The sequence below is a fragment of the Triticum dicoccoides genome, chromosome 5A (assembly GCF_002162155.2).
Source record: "Triticum dicoccoides isolate Atlit2015 ecotype Zavitan chromosome 5A, WEW_v2.0, whole genome shotgun sequence".
Lineage (NCBI taxonomy): Eukaryota > Viridiplantae > Streptophyta > Magnoliopsida > Poales > Poaceae > Triticum > Triticum dicoccoides.
The window spans coordinates 450,525,730-450,538,767 of record NC_041388.1 but is presented as its reverse complement, the minus strand read 5'-3'; positions in this window follow the sequence as shown (position 1 = coordinate 450,538,767).

Sequence of the window (13,038 nt, the reverse complement as noted above, 5' to 3'; positions counted from 1 at the left end):
TGTCGCTCAGACGCCCGACTGTGGCATTTCTTTTAAAAGCCCTTTATGTGGTGTCGCTCAGACGCCCGACTGTGGCATTTCTTTTAAAGCCCTTTATGTGGTGTCGCTCAGACGCCCGACTGCGGCATTTTATTCCCACTCTTTTACTGCTTATTCATGTTGCATGAAAATAACCTGCTTACATGCATAAAAGATGTTTTATTTATGACTGACGATGTGATCATGGAAATTTTTGTGTGCATGATTATCTACTATATTATACCTGTGTTCTTAATGTTTGCGAGTACATTCAAAGTACTCACTGGCTTGTCCCTGGCTATTGTCTTGGCCAGATATCGGCTTGGAGAGGAGCGTGGCGATGACAGCCTCGAGACCTAAGCAACGGTGATAGCAGCCTCGCGAAGATAGGAGTTAACCTGGTCAGCTGTTCCTGTGGGAAATGGAGTCCCATAGACACTGATGTCTCACAAACCGCTTCCGCCATCGACCACTAGAAACCCAATTATTGTACTCACAGGCCAAAATGGTCTTGTACCACATATTTTGTTTTTTGCTTGGAATTTCTGTATCATGTTGGAGCCTCATCAGCTAACAGTAATCCTGGGGCTGATGAGCACGACGGCCATTTTCTGGAATTTAAAACCCGGAAAACCGGTCGTGACACTAAGAAGACCCAGTCTCGGAATAACCTTACCAGGATGAAAGTACAGAAAAATTGAGGAAAAGGTTATGCCGTTACCGGAAGAGCTTAGAGGAGGAATTTTCTCGAGGATCTGAGAAGACCGACACTGTCAAGAATAAGGACGGAGTATATGAGTTTTGATGGAACAGTAACCATGCTTCTAAGGGTGGTAGCACCCCAGACCCCTGTGAAGATCGATGGATTTTGAGGAGACCCCGAACCTAACCTATTTCTCTCTAGCCTCTCCGAATCTCGAGGACAAGATTCCTTTTAAGGGTGGTAGGTTTGTAACATCCCAAAATTCTAAATTTTGGAATGTTATAATAAATAGATAGATTTGATTGATTGTTTGATTGATTGTGTGAAATTGAGTGGAATTCGAAACTTTTGAAAGTTAAATGAGAGGGAATAAAAGGACTTTCCCAAACTTTCATATTTGCTTTCTGATCTCCATGAATTCAAATTAATTTCAAATACAAAACCCTTGAGCGAAGATGATATGACTTCTTCCATTTAAATTAAATGAAAGGGTATTTGAAAATAATTGAATTTCATTTGGAAAATATTTCCAATTCAGAAACTTTAAGCTACTCAATGATTTTCACGAGAGAAGATAAAATGACTTCTTCAAATTATATGAAATATGAGTTGGGAGTTTCAAAGAATTAAATTCAAGGTTCTTTTGAATTTATTTTCAATTTGGAATTATTTGAGTTTTATTCAAATTATTTTTCTCCAAAAAATAAAATATATGGAAAATAGGGTAACATGATTCCCTACATCAGAAAATTGGAGATAAATAAATTTGAATTCATTTTGGTATTTTTAAAATGATTTTTGTTGGATTTTAATATACCAGTAGCACTGTTTGAATTATCTGAAATTGTGTGAATATTATTTAATACTAGAAAAATGTTCATGTCGTAGAAAATCTTTTTCTAAAAATTTTGATATATAATATGCCTATATAAAGTTTTATTTTATTTTCGTTTTTTTTAGTTTATCGCATTCTGTAAAAAAAACTGCACCGCGCGGCTGGCCGAAGGCCTTTAGGCCCATCGCCTCTTTTCTTCTTTGTTTCGTATATTTTCGTCTATGTTTAGTCGCACATTGCCTAGCCTTTGACCCCTAAGCCTCTTTTCCACCAATAAATATAGACCCAGAGAGCCTTCAAAAATCATCCGATTCGGGTTAAGTCAATATTTTGGTTTGACTAGATTCATTTAAAAAAAATATTTCTCCTCTCCAGCGCGACTTCTGCAAATTATCTTCTCTCTCCGAAGTCGTCTTTTCTCTGCCTTATAAAAGGTATCTTCTTTATTTTTTTTCTTCATATACTTCCATAGTTTATTAATTTTTAGACTAATACGATAAAATAATTAGATTATCAATTAGTCTACGTATTTATACATTAGACCCTAGCCCGTAGCTATTTTTTTTCTTCCGTAAAACAGCTTGGCCCTGATTTTTTAAATAGCCATAACTTTTTACTCGTTTGCCCAAATCCAACGAAACCAACGCCCACTTCTTCGTTATGATCTCCTCTATCCAGTAATCCAACCCAAACATGTTTTTGAAAATTTTAAAATTTGAATTAGATCAGATTTGAATTCAAACTTCGTTTGATCATAACTTGAGTTTCGTAGCTCCGTTTGAGTTGATTCTTTTTGCAAATCGAAGCTCTTGACCTAATTTTTCTAATAAGGCCAAATTCACATAATTTTGGTACTGTTAGAAATTGTTTTATGTTGCAAGAGCTATTTGCTTGGTTTTGATGTTTTCCGAATCGACTTCTCCGATCTTTCTGGTCTTTTGAGTGATTGCTTATGTGTGGTTACTATTGCTTGCTTAAGATAGATTGACCGGAGTGTGACGAGTAGAGCTATCAAGAGTTTTGAGTGTGAATCATCTTCATCAACATTGCAGGCAAGTTCACACTTTGATCATACCTCTTTCATACCCAGTTTTTATTGCATTAGATTCATCCTCAAACATTGCATGATTAGGATCTAATTAAATTGTGGGATGGGAAGTAGTTGAGGTAGTACCTATTACCTGTTTGTTATCAAACCCTTGGGAGTTACTATTACATTATGCTTATAGTGCCATGCTATGCTCGTAGACGTGGATTGGGTTTTGAGAGTATTTCATGACAGATGTGAGATTGTTAATTAATGGTTTACTTAAGGTGGCAACTTAAACACACATCTGGGTGGATTGAGGCACCTGGTTATTCTAGGATTGCCTGTCTAGACACCTGGGTTTCCAGGACTTGCCTGTTTTCTTTTGGACCGCCACCCAGGCTCAAAGGGATCATGAGACTATTCATACTAGAAACTTCCGTGTGCAGCCACAAGCTATTATGGGCTCTAGCATAGTTGACTAAGTTGTGTGAACTCTTACAGTGGTAGACTAGCAGATGTAGGGGTTGTAGGTGGTATGGTCTACCCATCGTAAGGTGCAAACGCTTCTGAAAGACTATGTCTCGGTCATCCATTTCTCAAACATCATGTAGTGCGAGAAATCCAACGGAGGAGATCGAGTCTTGTGGGGAAAAGTGCGCAAACCTCTGCAGAGTGTATAAACTAATCATGATTAGCCGTGTCCCCGGTTATGGACATCTTGAGTATCTAGTTCTTGGATTATCCTCTTGATCTCATCATGTTACTTTAATTAATATTGTTGGGTTTTAATGATGTTACTTAATTGGGATTGAGAATGCTGTCAACCATTCTCAATGTTCAACAACCACCATGATAGTTAAATAAATTTATTCCTTTGTAGTAGGGAAAAATTGGCTTTTTGCAAAAACATATAACCATAGAGCTTTTCCACCAGCCATATATGCATGTAGTGATAGCCATTGTTCATCATTCTCTATGGTGTGAATTTTCCAGTACATTCAATGTACTGACCCTTTGTGGTTGCAACGTCTCATGTTGCAGGATTTCTTACGACGAGTAAGTGATACGTTAGGGTTACGATTTCTACACTCAACTTTGCCGTTGGTGTTGATGGGAATCCACAACCTTGTTACTTCCGCTATTTGGATTGAGGTAATAGTATTTACGTTATTTTATACATGTGATTTACCTCTGTTATAAATCCTCGAGTACTGTGTGTGTCAGCATACCGATCCAGGGATGACACTTAAGCACAGAGACTTGATCCATTCGGGTCGGGTCGCTACATTAGTGGTGTCATGTGAACGTCGATGATGACCCACAAGTATAGGGTATCTATCGTATTCCTTTCGATAAGTAAGAGTGTCGAACCCAACGAGGAGCAGAAGGAAATGATAAGCAGTTTTCAGTAATGTATTCTCTGCAAGCACTAAAATTATCGGTAACAAATAGTTTGTGATAAGGTAATTTGTAACGGGTAACAAGTAATAAAAGTAAATAAGTTGCAGCAAGATGGACTACTACTTTTTGTAGCAAAGGACAAGCCTGAACAAACTTTTATATATTGGAAAACGCTCCCGAGGACACATGGGAATTATCCTCAAGCTAGTTTTCATCACGCTCATATGATTCGCATCCGGTACTTTGATAACTTGATATGTGGGTGGACCGGTGATTGGTTACTGCCCTTACTTGGACAAGCATCCCACTTATGATTAACCCCTCTTGCAAGCATCCGCAACTACAAAACAAGTATTAAGGTAAACCTAACCATAGCATGAAACATATGGATCCAAATCAGCCCCTTACGAAGCAACACATAAACTAGGGTTTAAGCTTCTATCACTCTAGCAACCCATCATCTACTTATTACTTCCCAATGCCTCCCCTAGGCCCAAACAATGGTGAACTATCATGTAGTCGACGTTTACATGACACCGTTAGAGGAAAGACAACATACATCTCATCAAAATATCGAACGAATACCATATTCACATGACTACTTATAGCAAGACTTCTCCCATGTCCTCAGGAACAAATGTAACTACTCACAAATCATATTCATCTTCATAATCAGAGGGGTATTAACACGCATAAAGGATCTGAACATATGATCTTCCACCAAATAAACCAACTAGCATCAACTACAAGGAGTAATCAACACTACTAGCAACCCACAGGTACCAATCTGAGGTTTTGAGGCAAAGATTGGATACAAGAGGTGAACTAGGGTTTGACATGAGATGGTGCTGGTGAAGATGTTGATGGAGATTGACCCACTCCTGATGAGAGGATCGATGGTGATGATTTCCCCCTCCTGGAGGGATGCTTCCCCAGCAGAACAACTCCGCCAGAGCCCTAGATTGGTTCCGCCAAGGTTCCGCCTCGTGGCGGCGGAGTTTCGTCCCGAGGGCTTGCTTATGATTTTTTCCAGGGCGAATGACTTCATATAGCCAAGATGGGTACCAGAGGCCTTCCAGGGGGCCCACGAGACAGGGGGCACACCCAGGGGGTAGGGCACGCCCCCCACTCTCATGGATGGTGGGTGGCCCCCCTCTAGTGCTTTCTTCGCCCAATATTTTTTATATATTCTAAAACTGACTTCCGTGGAGTTTCAGGACTTTTGGAGTTGTGCAGAATAGGTCTCTAATATTTGCTCCTTTTCCAGCCCAGAATTCCAGTAGCCGTCATTCTCCCTCTTCGTGCAAACCTTGTAAAGTAAGAGAGAATAGGCATAAGTATTGTGACATAATGCGTAATAACAGCCCACAATGCAACAAATATCGATATGAAAGCATCATGAAAAATGGACGTATCAACTCCCCCAAGCTTTGACCTTGCTTGTCCTCAAGCGGAAGCTGATATCGAAAAATATGTCCACATGTTTAGAGATAGAGGTGTCGATAAAATAAAATACGCACATGAGGGCATCATGATCATTCTTAGAACAACACACACACACACACACAAATAAATCATACATATTTAGAGAGCAATTTTTATTGCTTGCAACAATGACAACTTACTTGAAGGATCTTGCTCAATCCATCGGTAGATATGGTGGACTCTCATGGCAAAACTGGGTTTAAGGATATTTGGAAGCACAAGTAGTATCTCTACTTGGTGCGAACAATTTGGCTACCATGATGAGGAAAGGCAAGATCAACATGTTGGATGATCCATGACAATATAATTTATTTTGGATGTAAGAAAACATAACCCATTACATTGTCTTCCTTGTCCAACATCAACCTTTTAGCATGTCATATTTTAATGAGTGCTCACAATCATAAAAGATGTCCAAGATAGTATATTTATATGTGAAAACCTCTCTTTCTTTATTACTTCCTATCAATTGCAATGATGACCAAAACTATGTTTGTCAACTCTAAACAACTTTTATTCATCATACTCTTTATATGTGAAGTCATTACTCTCCATAAGATCAATATGATCTCTTTATTTCTTTTTATTCTTTCTCCCCTTTTTTTTCTCAAGATCATAGCAAGATAGCAAAGCCCTTGAGTCGACACTAATATTTATTATATATAGCTCATGAACTTGATTACATAGAAGGATCATAAAGCAAAACTCAAAACTAAGTCATACTAAAACTTTATTCTACTAGATCAAGATATTACCAAAAGGATCGAACTAAGGAAAACGGTAAAGATAAAAGTGTGATGGTGATACGATACCGGGGCACTCCCCCAAGCTTGGCAGTTGCCAAGGGGAGTGCCCATACCCGATACTCAGTTCTCCTTTGGTGGTAGTGATGATGGAGTTGTTGATTATGTAGGCTTGTCCTCCATCTTCCAAGGCATAGGCTCACCATCATAGAAGGATGATCGATTCTCTGGGATCCTCAAATTTGCAGCCAAACTCATCCTCTTGAATCTATATTCATACTCACAGTTTTGGTTTTCAGGTCATAGATCTGGGCTTGGAGGTGCTCGATTTTCTCGTGAAGCTTGAAGTTGGTCTCCCCAATGTTCTTGGCATCCAACTTGTGATTGTTGGTGAACTCCGCGATCATCATGTGGTTGGTGTCAAGTCCGCATTCCACCATCCCCTAGCACTTGAAAACTTGTTGCTCCATTGCTTCGAGTCTTTTCTCCACGCTTTCGATCCTCCTTGGTCCCTCAAAATCACAGATGTGCAGCACCCCCTCATGCAACTCAATGGTTTGAGGGTGTTGCAGCACCTCCGCGAGGTAGGGGTTGATGACCCTCTCAAAAAACTTGTCCTTGGGGGTGCTTGAAGACGTCATGGTGATCTAGATCTGTCAAAAAAATAGCTCGGAACAAAAACAGGAGATATTTGCGTGGTACGGTGGTCAAAACCTTCAGGAGATTATGTAATGAATTTTTACCGACCAAAAGAAATATCATGCAAGAAAACGGAGTCCAGAGGGCACATGAGGTGCCCACGAGGCAGGGGGCGCACCCAGGGGGTAGGGCGCGCCCTCCACCCTCGTGGACGCCTTGTGTCCTTTCCGTTCTGCTTCTTATTTTCCTATTTTCTTAAATATTCCAAAACAGAGAAAAATAGCTATTAGAACTGTTTTGGAGTCGGTCTACTTACCGTACCACATACCTCTTACTTTTCGGAGGCTGGAACATTCTGGAAGGTGTCCCTTATATACTCCTCCGGGGTTACGGTTTCAATAACTTTAGTTTCAACATTTATGGGATTACCTGAGATATAATGTTTGATTCTTTGACCGTTCACCACCCTTGGATTTGTGCCTTCTAAGTTGTTGATTTTCATGGCACCGGAACGATAGACCTCCTTGATAATGTAAGGACCTTCCCATTTAGAGAGGAGTTTCCTGCAAAAAATCTTAAACAAGAGTTGTATAACAATACATAATCACCTACATTAAACTCACGTTTTTGTATCCTTTTGTCATGCCATCTTTTAACTTTTTCTTTAAACAGCTTGGCATTCTCATAGGCCTGGGTTCTCCACTCATCAAGTGAGCTAATGTCAAATAGTCTCTTCTCATCGGCAAGTTTGAAGTCATAGTTGAGCTCTTTAATGGCCCAATATGCCTTATGTTCTAGTTTGAGAGGTAAGTGCCATGCTTTTCCATAAACCATGTTATATGGAGACATACCCATAGGATTTTTATATGCGGTTCTATAGGCCCATACTGCATCATCAAGTTTCTTGGACTAATTCTTTCTAGATCTATTAACAGTCTGTTGCAAAATTAATTTAAGCTCTCTATTACTCAGTTCTACTTAACCATTAGACTGTGGGTGATATGGAGATGCAATTCTATGATTGACATCATACTTAGAAAGCATCTTACGAAAAGCACCATGAATAAAATGTGAACCACCATCAGTCATTAAGTATCTAGGGACTCCAAACCTCGGAAAAATAACTTCTTTAAGCATCTTAATAGAGGTGTTATGATCGGCACTACTAGTTGGAATAGCTTCTACCCACTTAGTAACGTAATCAACAACAACTAAAATATGTGTATACCCATTAGAGGAAGGAAACGACCACATATAATCAAAGCCCCAAACATCAAATGGTTCAATAACAAGTGAATAATTCATAGGCATTTCTTGATGTCTACAAATATTACCAATTCTTTGACATTCATCACAAGACAAGACAAACTTACGGGCATCCTTGAAGAGAGTAGGCCAATAAAAACCGGATTGCAATACCTTATGTGCAGTTCTATCTCCAGCATGGTGTCCTCCATAAGCCTCGGAGTGACACTTGCGTAGGATCTGTTCCTATTTATGCTCAGGTACACAACATCTAATAACACCATCTACTCATTCTTTATAAAGGTGTGGGTCATCCGAGAAGTAATATCTTAAATCATAGAAAACCTTTTTCTTTTGCTGGTATGTGAAACTAGGTGGTATAAATTTAGCAACAATGTAATTGTCATAATCAGCATACCATGGAGCAATACGAGAAGCATTTATGACAGCTAATTGTTCATTAGGAAAGCTATCATCTATAGGTAGTGGGTCATAAAGAACATTCTCTAACCTAGACAAGTTGTCTGCAATGGGGTTCTCAACTCCTTTTCTATCAATAATATGCAAATCAAATTCTTGTAGTAGGAGAACCCATCTAATAAGTCTAGGTTTAGCATCTTTCTTTTCCATAATATATTTAATAGCGGCATGATCAATATGAACAGTTACTTTAGAATCAACAATATAAGGTATGAACTTATCACAAGCAAATACAACTGCTAAAAATTCCTTTTCAGTGGTAGCATAATTTCTTTGGGCACTTTCTAGAGTTTTACTAGCATATTGGATAACATTTAATTTATTATCAACTCATTTTCCTAGAACAGCACCTACATCATAATCACTAGCATCACACATAATTTCAAAGGGTAAATTCTAGTCAGGTGGCTGAACAATGGGTGCAGAAATCAAGGCTTGCTTAAGTATTTCAAATTCTTCTACACAATCATCATCAAAGACAAAAGGAACATCTTTTTGTAAGAGATTAGTCAGAGGCCTGGAAATTTTTGAGAGGTCTTTAATGAATCTCCTATAAAAACCGGCATGACCAAGGAAACTTCTTATACCTTTAATGTCCTTTGGACACGATATCTTTTCAATAGCATCAACTTTAGCTTTATCAACTTCAATACCTCTTCAAAAATTTTATGCCCCAAAATAATACCTGCATTAACCATAAAGTGGCATTTCTCCCAATTCAAGACAAGATTAGTTTCTTCACATCTCTGCAAAACTCGATCAAGGTTGCTTAAGCAATCATCAAAAGAAGTTCCATATATGGAGAAATCATCCATGAAAACCTCAACAATCTTTTCACAAAAGTCAAAGAATATAGCAGTCGTACATCTTTGAAAGGTAGAAAGTGCATTACTTAACCAAAAGGCATACATCTATAAGCGAAGGTACCGAAAGGGCAAGTAAAATTGGTCTTTTCTTGATCCTCTTTCAACACATGTATTTGAGAGAAACCAGAATAACCATCTAGAAAGACAAAATGTGTATGTTTAGATAATCTTTCTAGCATTTAATCAATAAATGGTAAAGGGTAATGATCCTTTTTAGTAGATTTATTTAATTTGTAGAAGTCAATTACCATTCTATAACCTGTAACAATTCTTCGTGGGATCAATGCATCTTTATCATTAGGAACAACAGTAATGCCTCCCTTCTTAGGGACACAATGGACAGGACTTACCCACTGACTATCAGCAACGAGATAAATTATACCTGCCTCCAGAAGCTTTAGTATTTCTTTTCTTACCACTTATTTCATCTTAGTATTTAACCATCGTTGGTGATCAACAACTGGTTTAGCGTGTTTCTCCAATTTTATTTTGTGCTAGCATAGAGTGGGACTAATGCCCTTAAGATCATCAGGAGTATATCCAATAGCAGCACGGTGCTTCTTTAGAGTTTTCAATAATTTCTCTTCTTCCTGCTCTGAAAGGTTAGCACTAATAATAACATGATATATCTTCTTTTCATCAAGATAAGCATATTTAAGAGTATCAGGCAATGGTTTAAGCTCAAACATGGGATCACCCTTGGGTGGAGGAGGATCCCCTAGAATTTCGACAGGCAAGTTGTGTTTCAAAATAGGTCCCTGTTTGAAGAATACTTCATCTATTTCCCTTCTTCCATTCATAAACATAACATTTTCATGGTCTAGCAAATATTGTTCTAAAGGATCATTAGGAGGCACGACAATAGAAGCAAGACCAATAATTTCATATTTACTAGGCAATTCTTTATCATGGGATTGTCTACGAAATTTAGCAAAATTAAAATCATGAGACATATCCCCTAAACCAACAAAAACAATATCCTTTTTGCAATCTATCTTAGCATTAACATTATTCAAGAAGGGTCTACCAAATATAATGGGACAAAAGTCATCTTGTAGGGAACCAAGAACAAGAAAATCAGCAGAATATTTAACTTTCCCACACAAAACTTCAACATATCTAACAATCCCAACCGGTGAAATAGTATCTCTATTGGCAAGATTAATTGTAACATCAATACCTTCTATCTCAGCAGGTGCAAGATCATTCATAATTTCTTCATATAAAGAATGAGGTATTGCACTCGCACTAGCACCCATATCACATAAGCCATGATAGCAATGATCTCCTATTTTAATAGAAATAAAAGGCATGCCTACAACAGGTCTATGTTTATTTTTAGTATCGGGTCTAGCAATTCTAGCAGCTTCATCAGAAAATTAAATAACATGCCCATCAATATTATCGGACATGATACCTTTAACCATAGCAATACTAGGTTCAACTTTAATTTGCTCAGAGGGTGTAGGTGTTCTAGTATTACTCTTATGAACCGCAGTTGAAGCTTTAGCATGATCCTTCATTCTAACATGGAAAGGTGGTTTCTCAATATAAGCGGTAGGAACAATAGGATCAACATTATAAGTGATAGTCTTTTCTTCAACTTTAATAGGTTCAACTACTTTTACTTCAATGGGAGGATGATATTTAAGCCACTTCTCCTTAGAGAGATCAACATGAGTAGCAAATGATTCACAGAAAGAAGCTACTATCTTAGAGTCAAGTCCATATTTAGTGCTAAATTCACGAAAAGCATCGGTATCCATAAAAGATTTAACACAATCAAACTTAGGTGTTATACCTGACTCCTTACCTTCGTCGAGTTCCCAATCTTCATAGTTGCATTTAATTCTTTCCAATAAATCCCATTTGAATTCAATAGTCTTCATCATAAAAGAACCAGTACAAGAAGTATCGAGCATGGAGCGACTATTGAGAGAAAGCTGAGCATTAAATTTTTGAATAATATTTTCTCTTGAAAACTCATGATTGGGGCATGAATATAACATTGACTTAAGCCTCCCCCAAGCTTGAGCGATACTTTCTCCTTCCCGAGGCCACAAATTATATATATAATTACGATCATGATGAACCAGATGCATGATACGTCCATTTTGCATCATGCTTTTATATTGATATTTATTGTATTATGGGCTATTATTACAAATTATGTCACAATATTTATGCCTATTCTCTCATATTTTACAAGGTTTACATAAAGAGGGAGAATGCCGGCAGTTTGGATTCTGGGCTGGAAAAGGAGCAAATATTAGAGTCCTATTCTACACAGCTCCAAAAGTCCTGAAACTCCACGGAAGACGTTTTCGAAATATATAAAAAATAATGAGAGCAAGAACTTCACCAGGGGGCCACACCCTGCCCACGAGGGTGGGGGGCGCGCCTTGTTGGGAAACGTAGTAATTACAAAAATTTCCTACGCACACGCAAGATCAGGGTGATGCATAGCAACGAGAGGGGAGAGTGTTGTCCACGTACCCTCGTAGACCGAAAGCGGAAGCGTTAGTACAACATGGTTGATGTAGTCGTATGTCTTCACGATCCGACCGATCAAGTACCGAACGTACGGCAGCTCCGAGTTCAGTACACGTTCAGCCCGATGACGTCCCTCGAACTCTGATCCAGCTGAGTGTTGAGGGAGAGTTTCGTCAGCACAACAGCGTGGTGACGATGATGATGTTCTACCGATGCAGGGATTCACCTAAGCATCGCTACAGTATTATCGAGGTGGACTATGGTGGAGGGGGGCACCGCACAAGGCTAAATGATCAAACGATCAATTGTTGTGTCTCTGGGGTGCCCCCTACCCCTGTATATAAAGGAGCAAGGAGGGGTGCGGCCGGCCTAGAGAGGGGCGCGCAAGGTGTCGGGTGGTAGGTGCGACATATGCCAACAGGTGGCTTATCATTGTGGGAGCCAGTAAGACATCGCCGGTGCCTGGAAACGGGATGAGGCGAAGACATGCACGCCGGCGAATCTTACCCAGCTTCGGGGCTCTCCATGGAGATATCACCCCTACTGCTGCTCTGCGGGGTCTCCGCATGATCACTAGATGGACAAGTAGCTACACAATGCTCCTTGAGCTGTTCGGTGGGAGGAGGAAGAAGGGCACGGCTAGCTTGCTTCTTCTCCTTGTGTGGGGTCTAAAACTAGCTGGGGGTCGAACCCTTTGCATGGGTGCCCCGGGGGGTTTATATAGGCCTACCCCCGGGGGTACAATGGTAATCCGACTGGGCGCGGGGCCCAGCCGTCTGTGACTGCGCTCGCCGGCTTCTGCGCCGGCCGTTGGGGCCCGCCGACTGGTGGGTCCCGCCGGCTGCCGGCTCCTCGGTCGACAGGCAGGCCCCACTGTCCGGGTCCTGGTCGGCAGCTGGCTACTGTTGCTCCATCTTGGTGACGTGGGCTTCGTCGTGGTAGGCGTGGCTACAGTACGGCCGCCCGGTGGGCGATTACTGTAGCCTCACCACGTCTTGTCTCCTTAATGGGGCGTCTCCTTCGAGGAAGATGGCAAGCCAACTGCGGGGAGCCGGCTCTCTCTTGGGCCGACTGGGGGAGGTGTGGCCGCCTTCGGGTGT